Raw genomic sequence first — 13838 nt, forward strand, 5'->3', positions numbered from 1 at the left:
TATTGTCTTGCTGAAATAAGCAGGGATGTCCCTTAAAAAGACGTTGCTTGGATGGCAGCATGTGCTGCTCCAAAACCTGGATTTACCTTTCAGTGTTGATGGTGCCATCACAGATGTGTAAGCTGTCCATATCATGGGCACTAACACACCCTCATACCATCACAGATCCTGGCTTTTGAACTTTGTGCTGGTAACAATCTGGATGGTCTTTTTCTTCTTTTGTCCAGAGGACACGACATCCATGGTTTCCAAAAACAATTTGAAATGTGGACTCATCAGTCCACAGCACACTTTTCCACTTTGTGTCTGTCCATTTCAAATAAGCTCAGGCTCAGAGAAAGCAGCGGGGTTTCTGAATATTGTTGATGTATGGCTTTCACTTTGCATGGTAGAGTTTTAAGTTGCACTTGTAGATGTAACGACAAACTGTGTTAACTGACAATGGTTTTCTGAAATGTTCCTGAGCCCACGCGGTAAGATCCTTTACACAATGATGTCGTTTTTTAATGCAGTGCTGCCTATGGGATCGAAGGTCACGGGCATTCAATGTTGGTTTTTGGCCTTGCCGCTTACGTGTAGAAAGTTCTCCAGATTCTCTGAATCTTCTGATTATATTATGGACTGTAGATGATGGAATCCCTAAATTCCGTGCAATTGAACATTGAGAAACATTGTTCTTAAAGTGTTGGACAATTTGTTTCACAGTTGTTCACAAAGTGGTGATCCTCGCTCCATCTTTACTCGTGAATGGCTGAGCCTTTGGGGATGCTCCTTTTATACCCAATCATGACACTCACCTGTTTGCAAACAGGTGTTCTTTGAGCATTCATCAACTTTCCCAGTCTTTTGTTGCCCTGTCCCAACTTTTTTGAAATGTGTTGCAGGCCTCCACTGCAAAATGAGCAAATATTTGCACAAAAACAATAAAGTTTATCAGTTTGAACATTAAATATTTTGTCTTTGTGGTGTGGTATTCAGTTGAATATAGGTTGAAGAGGATTTGCAAATCATTGTATTCTGTTTTTATTTACATTTTACACAATGTCCCAACTTCATTGGAATTGGGGTTGAATATTTCATGTCATTTGTTATATATATGGCCTGGCAGCTTATCCGCTGCAGGCCATGCATCATTTTTCAGAGGGTATGTTGAACACACTAAACGGGTCAGTTTGTCTGGGAAACTGTCTTTGTTGTCTGAGCTTTAAGTCAAATCAAAGGTAAAATGACTTTGCTGATCACTAGAGGGACTCCAGCAGTAAGTTTTTTTTTTTTTTTTTTTTTTTTTTTTAATGTTCCATCAGCTTCATGGCACACAGAAGGATTTTCTTCAAAAACAACATTTAGTTTGCTAAAAGGCACACAGGAGCCTCTGGTCTAGATCTGATCTGTTTTCTCTGATTAAAATCAAAAGGTTGCAGTTACATTCCACCATTAAGATGTGTAATAAGTGGTGATGCAACAGGAACACTAAATTCTCCTTAACTACCAATTTGATTCAGGTACGTATTGAAGGGCCCTTGCATGGCAGCACACTGACAGTGTGAATGTGAGGCATCATTGTATTGTGAGCATGTTTGTTCGATGGAAGAGCATGGCAGAAATGCAACATTTTTTGTATTAAATATTTCAAATGAGCTGCAAGAATAGTCTGAACGATTGCAACATATTTCAAATTACTAGGTTTAATACATCTAAGGGAATAAGTTCATTTTCACCTGACCTGCAGGAAAATCAGTCATGCAACTTCTTTTCCCATGCAGCACAGACAATACAATCTTGAGAGTTAAGAGGGCTGCATGTAATCCACTCAAAAAGCCTCTGTGTGGGTTGATTACCCATAATTCTTTCTGCTGCGTCGGCCAAAACCAGCACTCAAGTGTTCTTTGGCCTTGACACACAGAAGCAGTTCTTATGAAAGGCCACATTCCTCATTGTACCATCACAGAGCAACAGAGAGAAAGGTAGAAGAAATTGCAAAAGAGAAGAGTCAGGATCAGCCTAAGAGCTGCTATGATGAGACATCAAAGACCTCATGTTCACATAATTCACAGTAGATCAGCCACTAGTAGCTGAGGAGCCTCTCCCACACCCATGTGCCCCTTCTGCTTTGGTTGCAACCAACACAGATCACATCTGTGCCACTCTTGCTCCACATGTATGACTTTCCTGCAGATAGGTGAAGTCTTGCTGCAGAAGGCCTCTAAGGGCTTTTTCACCCCTAAAGGTCCGGAACAAAATCCCTACCAAGGCTTGTGTTTTCATACATTTGAATGCACTTCAATTGCATTGCAATTCCACTTTCCATACCATACCACTTTACTTATATAGCACATTTCACAAACATAGTTTCCAAAGTGCTGTACAAAAAAAAAAAACACACACACACACACACAGAGAGGACGACACACTCACATGGTGTTAAAAGCCAAAGCATAAAAATGGGTCTTAAGATGAAACTTAAAACACTCTACAGTGGGGGCTGTTCAGATGTTAAGGAACAAATTTTTCCACAGATGAGGGCCCACCACAGAAAAAGCTCTGTCCCACCTGGTTTTCAGTCTTGTCACAGGCACCACAAGCTGGAGCTGGCCCTCAGACCTCAAAGCACGGGGAGGCTGGTAAATTTGGATGAGGTCCAAGATGTACGCAGGGGCCAGTCCATTCAAATCTTTAAAAACAAACAATAAATCAACTCTAAAACGAACTGGAAGCCAGTGTAGAGACACTAAAATCAGAGTAATGTGCTCTCACTTTCTGCTACCAGTTAAGAGCCGCGCAGCAGAATTTTGGACCAACTGTAAGTAGGAAAGTGTATTGTGGCTAAAGTGCATTACAGTAGTCTAAACTAGAGGAGACAAAAGCGTGCATGATTTGTTCAAAAGCATGAAAAGATAAAAAAAAAAAAAAGGTTTAACTTTAGATCAAAGATGTAAATGATAAAATCCAGATTTGACAACCGCGTTCACCTGCTTGTCAAATTTAAAATCAATAATGATGCCAAGGTTGGGTACAGATTGTTTCACATGCTGGTTAAGAGGGCCCAAGTCCAAGAGGGGGTCAATATTTCCAAATAAAATGACTTCTGCTTTACCCTCATTTAGACTTAAAAACTTGTGGGCCAACCAAGCCTTTACGTCACCCAAACGATTCAGAAAAGGTGCCAAAGGGGCAGAAGCAAGTTTTTTGAGTGGGAGGTAAATCTGGCAGTCATCTGCATAAAAATGATACTGTAAGCCATGGTTTTTGAAAATTTGACTCAGTAGGAAGAGGTAGAGGGCAAAAAGAACGGGCACTAGGATTGAGCCCTGTGCTACTCCACAATTTAGGGACACAGGGGACGAGGTGAAATCCCCCAGTCTGACAGAGCAGCTCCTCACACTGAGATAAGACCTGAACCACTCCAGGGCACTCGCACAAACCCCCACATAGTTTTCCAAATGATTTAAAAGAGTTATGCGGTTGACTGTCAAACGCAGCAGACAAGTCTAAAAGGACTAAAATGGCAGAATTAGTCACTAAAAATGTCATTAAAAACCTTTATAAGTGCCAACTCTGTACTATGAAGAGCTTTATAACCTGACTGAAAAATATCAAAAGTGGCATGTGCTTCTAGGAAAAACTGCAGCTGCATACAACTCCAATTCCAATGAAGTTGGGATATTAAGTTCAGACAATTTTAGAAAGACATGTAAGAGACACTGGCTCAGAATGACAGATAACATGTCTGGAAAGGGCTACATGAGGACATCTGAATATTAGCTCTGATTTTTTCCACTTAAAGAAGTGCAAAAATGCATTACAATTGACAGGTGTTGATTCTAACCCTGTAGGATGGGAGGGGTTAAGCACTGCCCCATTGGTTTTAAAAAGAACACGTGGATTATTAACATTATTAGAGACCATCTCAGAAAGATATTTAATCTGTTCATTTTTCACCACATTGTGATATGCGTGCCAGGTCTCCTTTCATAGTAGTTTCCATTATTTACTTACATCTTGTCATCAACTTTACTTTCACTTCTTTTGACCAAATAAGAATTAAAAACTCCCCATATGCTCCCACAGCTCATTTTTACAGCTTCCTTTTAATATTATGCTGTTTAATGGGCGTTGATAACCTGCCTCAATGCCCTGCAATTGGTCCAAAAATTCAAACCATCCAAGAAGTGTTTTCACACTGCAAACAATCCTGTTCAGTGTGATCCAGACTGAGATTACCTCTTTTGGTCAAAAGAAATTTTGGCCTTTTTGTCTGGACTATGGTCTGAGGCAGCGTTTACACCTGGTATCTTTGCACCAAGCTGAATACGCCAAAGGCCCAGACCAAACAAGGCTGTTACAGTTAGATTTTAGGACAGACTCCATGAACCCCAGAGCAGGGTAGTCGAGACACAGGTAGGGATAACAAGAATAGCTTATTAAATAATACGCGAGTTCAACTCAAGAGTAGGTGTCATAGGCAAGGGGAGTTCCACAGAGGAGTAGTCTTCTTCAACAGGCTGAGTAGAACCAAGGAGTAGTCTTCTTCAAAAAGGTGAGTAGAACCAAGAAAAAGTTTTCTTCAACAGGGTGAGTACTTAGAAAAGGTGAGTTCAACTGAGGAGTAGACTTCATATACAAAAGATCTTCTTGACAGGAAGTAGTCCAACATAAATCTTTCTTTTTCAAAAGGAGGATTCAAAACACAGAGTCTCTTACGAATAATGGAGGGCACCACACACAGAGTCTCCTTCTCATAGGAGTGTTCTCAATACAGAGTCTCTATCTCAAAAGGAGATTTCAAAATACAAAATGAACAGGGAGACTGGGAAGAATTGAGGAAATAATCTTCCTTCCAAATAGGTGGACTTCAGGTAAACAACTTAAACACATGGGGATAAGTGTTCCAGGAAGAGCAGGGAAAAATGACAGGAGGAATTTCAAACTGCAATGCCAGGCTGAGTACTGGAATACCCAAAGACAGGACACCTCAACATGACAACTCTGTCAAACACAACCCTCACAAAGGCAGGTGTAAAAACATCCTAATACTGTGCTAGGATTTCTTACTGTATCCACGTGGCCTGCAATAGACTGGCAGCCTGTCCAGGGTGTACCCCACCTCTTGCTCAATGATCCAGTATCCCATTACCCTTAACTAGAAGAAATAGGTATAGCAAATGAATTAATGAGTTAATCTTCTCCATGTCTCAGGCAGATTAATGAATTTATTGACCATTTCTTTTATTCTACTGCATAATAGGCCAACTTCCTGTACTTTGTCAGAAAGTCTGAACTGTCCAAAAACTGTTTTTGCACTGCAAATGGATCATGGTTTAAGTTAATCCAGGGTGAGACCAACTCTTTTGATAAGACCATGTTGGGTCCTTTGGTCTGGACCACGTACGAGGTAGGATTCATATCTGCTGTTGTGGAAGAATAGGTGCAATTATTTGTTGCTTTTGTTTGAAGAGCATTATGCATTTTTGGAAGGTGAGTATTTTGTGGCATACATCTGTGAAAAGTTTGCACTACTTTATATTCTTTTACACTTACACATCGAGCCAACAGTACAAAACTTCATATAAATATTCACAACAGTTAAAAATGGTATCTGGCTTCTGGTTCTATTTGAAGAGGTTCTATTGAAAACGATCAGCTCAGAGTCAAATATTCTCTATTATGTTTAGTTTCAGAGGGTACAATGGAAGCATCCTGGCTCCCTCAGACTCAAGAAGGCCAGGTTGAGCAAGTTCGCTGGAAGCTCATAATGATCCTCTTTTTTGACCGTAAGGGTATCGTCTATATCCACGGGGTTCCCCTAGCCAGACAGGCAAAAAAAAAAAAAAAAAGTTTTATAAGGAGGTTCTGAGGGAGTTCAGGGAGAGATTTTCTCGCAAAAAAACAGAGTTCTTCCAATCCGGCCAATGGCAACTAGACCAGGACAATGCAACAGTCCACAATTTCATTTTGGTAATCAAATACTTGACAGAGATGGACATCAAAATGTCCCCTAACCTATAGACAGTCCAGACCTTTCTGCCTGTGACTTTTCGTTGTTCCCCAAGCTGGCTTTTTTCTGTCCATCTTTTCACTCACGGGTAGCGCAAGTCCCATCTGGGCGCACAGGGCTTGATTGGACTGAACTAACTGTAATGAATGCATAGGGGTGTTAAACATGTAATGGTATGTCCCTACCTTAGACTTAGGAAAAGATAACAGCGTTGCAAAAGAAGCAGCCTTAAGTTATTTCTTGAGAATTTTCATGATTGTAAAACATTTATAACACTTAATGTCTTCTCTTTAAGATACAGCAGCCCAAGTGTCTTGCTGTGTAGCCTAACAGTGGTGGTCATATATGTATGCATATATTAACACCCCCTCACAACGGCCCCAGGTTGGACCAGCCCACCGGGAAAACTCCCGACTCTCCCAATTACCCAGCACGCGGTAGCTTATCATCATACAAGCATCCCTTCAAAACAGCTACTGTGTTGATGTTGAAGCTACCTAGCCAGGTCTCTGTCCCCTACATGTCACAGTCACACTGTCCCTGAGGAACTACTCTGCTTTCAGCTATGAACAATGGGTCTGCAATGAAGAGTAAAAAGCAGTAAAACATGCCTGAAGAGCAGAGAAAGGACTGCAATATGGCTGTAATATCAAATCAAATCCAATCAATTTATTTATATAGCGCCAATTCACAACAAACAGTTGCCCCAAGGTGCTTTATATGTAAGGCAAGGCCATACAATAATTACGGAAAAACCCCAACGGTCAAAACGACCCCCTGTGAGCAAGCACTTGGCAACAGTGGGAAGGAAAAACTCCCTTTTAACAGGAAGAAACCTCCAGCAGAACCAGGCTCAGGGAGGGGCAGTCTTCTGCTGGGACTGGTTGGGGCTGAGGGAGAGAACCAGGAAAAAGACATGCTGTGGAGGGGAGCAGAGATCAATCACTAATGATTAAATGCAGAGTGGTGCATACAGAGCAAAAAGAGAAAGAAATAGAAGCCAAGCATGAAGAAAACACCCAGAGATGCAAAATAAATTTGAAAAAGATCAGCAACCATGAACAGTAATTCATCCAGGCGACAGCTGAATGACAGAGAAGCTGTGAGAGAAATTCTTGATGCATTGATTAACAGTGTGAAAACCTCCTGCACTGAACTGGAAAGATGTAAATTGATTGAAGCAGAACTAAAATTTGTAGAAATGTCCGAAAAGCTTGCATGTGGATAAAAATAACAGGTCAGGACTTACTGCACAAAATCTAAAATGTAAAACAAAACCAAAAAAAAAAAAAACTATTATGTTTATTTTAGATGAGTGCATTAAGTAGATGTTTCAGACACAACTAAGCTTATAGAGCAGGGGTAGGCAACCTGTTCCAGAAAGAGCCATGAGGGTGCAGGTTTTCTTTGCAGCCACTGACTCCACCAGGTGATTTTACTGATTAATATCACTTAGAGCAGATGGAATCAGTTAATCAGTGAAATCACCTGGTGGAGTCAGTGGCTGCAAAGAAAACCTGCACCCTCATGGCTCTTTCTGGAACAGGTTGCCTACCCCTGTTATAGAGTCATGAGGTCAGTGGACAGACGTGGTTGCCGATCCTGGTACGTATCTCTGCAGGAGTACAAAGCTTCAGGGCCAATACTCACAAAGCATCATCAGGCTAAAAGTAGCTCTTAGTGACATTGTTCTAAGAAAAATCTTAGAATTCCTCAAATTCTTGGCATGATGAAAGTTATTCAAAAAGCATCTTAGGCCTAAAGAGGGCTCCTAGGGTATAAAAAAAACTGTTAAGAGGACTTTTAAGAAGCCTAAAAGTGTCTTAAGTAGAGAAGATAGCATATTTAGAAATACACACGTATTTGTAAAAAACTAGCACAAGTAACAAATCAGAAATTTGTGTGTGTACATTGCAAAACACGTGCAAATCAAGGAATACTGTAGATCACCCTCTGTGCATTTGCCAACCAGATTTATTCTTATTAAATTTTTAGACTTTGTTCTTTCATTTCACATCTCATCAAAATATTGTCTCAGTAATAAAAGTGTAAATCATTATTCATATTCTTAAAATCTTAGTCATGCGTTTGTACCTGTACAAATGTAAATATATATGTAAATATTGCACCATTTGTTTTTCTTGTGTCCAGTCAAAGACAGATATTTGATCAACCATATCCAGAACCTATGACTTTCAGATCAAAGACTGATTCATATTGGTCATAACATGATCAAATTCATGTGGTATGCAAGTGGTGCCCCTTTTGAGGTATTTAACTGAATTTCATTTTTAATTAAATATTGTTTAAAGTTATATCTGTCACACTTTCTGGTGCCCCGGTGCAAGGTGATTCAATATGCTACAATACATTAACTTTTACAAGTCCTTCAATAGGTATTGGACTTCATTTGCATCAGTCATTAACAAAAACAAACAGTATGGTACTGTATGGTAAATCTGTGTCAAGTAGGCAGTTAGTAAAAATTGAGTGACCATGCTGGAAGGACAATAGGGAGGGAAGTGAGGGTTTACCCTGTGTCCTTTGGCAAAATGCAACTGAAATTTTGCCTGTTCATTTTCCAAAATGTCTTGAGACCAGAAGATCCTCAGTTCAAATCCCAGCCTGGCCAGTCAAATCACAAAGGGCCCTTGGGCAATGTCTTTAATTCCCTATTGCTCCAGTATGTAGTGGGCGCCTTGTATGGCAGCACCCTGACATCGGGGTGAATGTGAGGCATTATTTGTAAAGCTTTGAGCGTCTGGTCCAGATGGAAAAGCACTATATAAATACAGTCCAGTTACCATTTGGTTGTTTTGTTTTTTTTTTGGTTGTTTTTTTCTTATCTAATTTTATTGGACAATGAACAAATCACTCACTGCAGAAATATCCTTCACCCTTCGCTCTGGCCATAACACCTAGAAAAATTACTGGTACAACCACCTTAGCCTTTGTGTTCCAACTTCAACTTCCAGCTGCTTTTGCCTTTTTTTCATCTGGGTACGTTTGCAATCATTACATCACATAATTCAAAGTAAAGATCAGCGGGATCAGTCTTTGGAATCTTAAAGAATGTGTAGAAGCTTTGAATTTAAAACAAGAAGCCAACTGTGGACTTACTAAACTAGGATACCTAGTTATTGATCAATAACATTAGATATCAAGAACATCAAAGACAAATACATCACATAAATCAAAGCGAAGAATGCTGCCAAACAATCTAGAGTGTTCCAAGATTTCAACTGAAGCTTTGACTCAAAACTAATTTTGCAGGCTTGTGGGTTCAAGTTGTCGTATCATGGATGTGGATAGGAAGAGAAATGGTGTTGGGTCATTGACAAAGCCTGCTGGCATGTCCTACTTGTGCCACATATGTCCACCTCCACTGGACCCTGGCCAGGGAGGGCAAAGGAAATGTTGATATGTAATAACATGAATGTGGCATGCATTCATCATGTGCAGTGGATGTGAACAGCATGCAATCAAACCGAAAGCCCCATGGTGCGGCCCCGTGGAGTGTCCCCGTGGAGCGGCCCCGTGGAGTGTCCCCGTGGAGCGGCCCCGTGGAGTGTCCCCGTGGAGCGGCCCCAGGAGCGTTTCACAGAGCAAGGCAGACAGGAGCCAAGGACTACAGCCTGTAGTGAAAACCCTCTCACCCAGCTGCTGTGTGCTGGAAACAACCACGGCACAAATACATCCCATGTGACATGCCACGCACCGATAATACATCAGACATCGCTGTGTCTGATGAATGTTGTGTGCATGAGAAAACTTGGCCCACTGTCATCAAACTTTGGCAGCAAAAAGTGTCCAGTGGCTGACATCGGCACACACACATGCACCGTGCAGAAAGTGAGAGCTCAACAAAGGATCAGATGGTGGAAGCTGAAGGAGGGAGACTGTTGTGCAGAACGTGCAGGCAAATTCGCCGAGTCGGTTCCGTGATGACGCCACAAATCCGGCTTTTAATGGCTTTCAACAAGTGAGTAACTGAGAAATTGTTTAACAGCTTGGGCATGTTCCAACTTGCCCGTTAAGGTTTCCAATGGAGATGTTTTTCCTGTTGCGACCCCCCGCGGTCGGGTCCGGCCCGACATGCGACTCTGCCCGCACGTTCTTTCATTACAAAATCTCCTTTAACAGTGGAATGTCCGCATAAACTCCTCATGCTGACCTCTTCTGAAACTTCTCTGTTCTCTAACGACGACCTGGGTAAACAGAGCCTGAAATGTGAAAGTTTTCAGCTTGAAACAGCGAGACGATGCCGCCTCGGAGCGCAGATCGCCGTAAGGCACCGTGGGCCATCCTTAAAGCGACACTTACACACCAAAATCTCTCATCAGCCGTTAAAATTTTTACCGAAAACCAGCTGAATTTATCGAATTGTGTCCACTCAGTTGTGCCTTACAGTTTTTGAAAAGATTTTGATCAAACAAAGCAGCAGTCACTGAGCCATTCCTAAACAATGAAAAAATCGACGAGAGGGTGGGCCACTCCTCACTCAAAGACTGCCCACAGGCGAATGACGTAACCGACAGGCGTGAAAAAACTCTTGCATGCCCACGAGGGTTCAAGCATGTCTGATGTAATCACACGTGATTCAAATCCATATGGTTTTTGAAAAAAATAATAAGGTCGGATACTTTTCTAATAGACCTTGTACTTGTCAAAATTATTATTATTATAAGTAGTACTAGTAGTTGTAGTAAAAAAAAAAAGGCTTCAAAACTGGACCTTTAATCTAGGGGTGTTGTGGGGGGGCACATCCCTGCCCCACGCCCCATTCCATCTGGATTCACCCCTGCTTTGGCGTCTGAGCACAAAGAATGGATAACATTTATTTATGCAGAAAACAAGACCAGATTTACAGTTAAGAAAGTTTTATTGCATTTTCACATCATGTGGTCCTCAGAAAGAGAGTTTAGGTGTATTTGAGTGGAAAATAGTGTTAGTTGTTGGCCCGTCACGGAGGATCAGCTGTTTTTAGCAGCAGATACGGAGCAGCTCAGCTCAGAATTCTAAATAAAGGAGGAAAAAAGTATAAAAATGTCTTTGTAAAGCTCAGTGCAGATGTGCTGTTGTCACCACGCTTTAAGAGGTGAGGACGAGTCGTAGCTGCTGCAGAAAACCGCGGATGAAGAGCTTACAGCTCGCTGAAAGTGGGCAGTTCAGTCAAACCCTGACCTCCTGCCCACGGACCAAGTTTAATGCTGCTATCAACCCGCACTGCAAAAATAATAGTAACGCACAGTGACTTGGAGAAGTAACTTTAATCTGATTACTGATTTGGAAAGATTAATGTGTTAGATTACTCATTACTAAAAAACGTGGTTAGATTAAAGTAACGCGTTACTAAGTAACGCGTTACCGGCATCACTGGTCACTAGTGACACCAAAATAACATATGCACAGCAGCACATCTGACTTGTATTATCAAATAATGCTGAATTTATGTGGAAATGATTGTCGTACAAAAGCTTCAGTTATCTGTCGCTGAGATAGATGATGACTGGAGTGCAGTTTTAAGGAGCAACAAGGCAATAATCTGTGCATTGCTGCTGACGCTCTGAAATGATGCATGCGCAGTGAAGACAGCGGGAGACCGTTCAGTCTGTGACATCAGCATAATAGCCCACCCCATGCACTGATTGCTGGGATAAGCTCCAGCTTCCTGTGACCCGTTTGGACGAGGCAGGTATAGATAATTAATGAAATAAGTGCATGCCCTAATTCATCAACAGGTAGTTGCATAATATTTTGTTTGTTAACAAATTACGATGTCATACTGGTGCACCGTTGTTGCAACCTTTAATTATTCTAAAGTCATTAATTTATTTGAAATATTACCAAACTCTTGAATTTTATTATACATTAGGAGCTTGCTGAAGTAAGAAAACTGGTGTCAGGTTGAAACATTACATTCTTGTAACAAATTCACCATTAAAGTTTTCTATATGAAGCAAAATAAGAAGCTTCCGAAGCGCCGGAGAAGGCCATCACTGTTGGTAGGAAGAGAGAGAAAAACAATGTAGCGAGTTTGATGCACGTGACAGTGATTGAGTGCAACAAACATACTGAAGCTCTCAGCAACCTTTCCAACTCTGCCTCTCAGCATGCATCTGAAGAACTCCTCAGCTGCTGAAAAATTCATAAATCTGATTTGATGAAACATTGATGATTCAGTTCAAACTTCCCTTTACAAGTAGATAAACATTAAAAACCCAGTAAGATCGCTATTTGGATGGCATCGGTGTGGTGTAAAGTGTCACCTAGTGTAATGAGTCAGCCAGCAGATAACATCCCAAGAGGATGAGCTCACCTCGAGTGACTCCAGAACACAGAGCTCTTCATCATGATGAGCACTGCTTGATTACTGTACACCAGGATGCAGCACAGAAAAAATGAAGTCCATCTGTCTGTGGCGCAGTCATCTGCAGTCACTTAAAGGACAATAGCGCGTAGCTGTCATATGGAACCCACCACGGCGATATTAGATATTAGTTAGATTAATGAACTTCACTGTTTATTTCATCTATGGAGGGAAAAAATAAGCATTTTATGCCTCTAAAAGCCCACATACATTCACACAATACCCCAGCTGCCGAGAGGCTATGAGCTGTTTCATAATTACAATGTGAGCAGACAAAGAAAGTCTAATTTGAGATGATGTGGATGAAGGGGAAGAGTTGGGGTATTACAGAAGAATGCTTGCCTCATACCAAGGACACATAAGGGGAAGGATGTTGCATCCAATTATCACCCTGGGAGGTGCTAAACCCTGATGGATAAACCAATATTGGATGCTGGCTTCCATGTGCTTTTGGTCCATGGATATGACATCGACAGAGGGATTATTTGATATGACGTCTGACAATCTGCAATGAAGAATTATTAGGTTTCTTTTATTGGGGGGGATATTAACTGTTTTTTGTTTTGTTTATTGGAACCCATCATTAGTGATGGCCAGATGAAGCCTCATTAAATTGTTGTTCCTCTTTATTTTTACCCCATTAGGTTTCTATACTATTTCAAAAAAGAGTTCAATGTACATTGTACTCTAGTTTGCTTTGGACTCATTTGTAAACGATACCACCATCTAGAGGGTTGTGGAAAAGGAAGCAACCATTTCGTAAGGGCACATTTGTCCAGCTCTACAGTACCTATCATACACCTGGCACAAAGCACAGCAAAGGCAAGAATCATTGGTGCTTGTGAGCCAATGCAGCTGGTACGTTTACATCCAGTGCAAGTGTCCATTCCTCCGGGCATATGAAGCTAGGTGCAGAGCTGCTGCTTTGATATATTTTGTCACCAGAAACAGACTATGCCTTCGACCAACAAAAATGTCATTAATGCATGTATACTTTGCCTGCACATATCATTGTCAGTCACCAGATATTGTACACTATGAATATGATGGTGTGTTATAGCCACTGTTGGCAAATAAAAAATGCACAGAGAGGGAAAAGAGAGAAAAACAAAAACTCATTATGAGGGAAAGACAGGTGCCACTCTGATTAGTTGGTATTGTCTTCAGACTACAAAACACCCATGAGTAATGAAAAGAGAACCTTTGCACACAGTGTTCATCGTGCTGGTTTTTCACATTGCTTAAATAACAAGGAACACTACAACACACCCCAAATGGGCTTGCACCCTCTTTTTTTTTTTTTTTTTTTGCATCCACTATTAAAATGGGGCACTGAAACTGAAACGCAATCCTTTTCAATAATTTTTCAACAATCTTCTGTATTCATCTTGTGTCTGTTGCAAGCTTACTGAGTTTGTGCTATACCATGGCATTTTGTATTGATTTATTTTTTGTTCTGTGTGTATCCTAGGC

The sequence above is a fragment of the Thalassophryne amazonica genome, chromosome 2, assembly GCF_902500255.1.
Source record: "Thalassophryne amazonica chromosome 2, fThaAma1.1, whole genome shotgun sequence".
In the NCBI taxonomy this organism is placed as follows: domain Eukaryota; kingdom Metazoa; phylum Chordata; class Actinopteri; order Batrachoidiformes; family Batrachoididae; genus Thalassophryne; species Thalassophryne amazonica.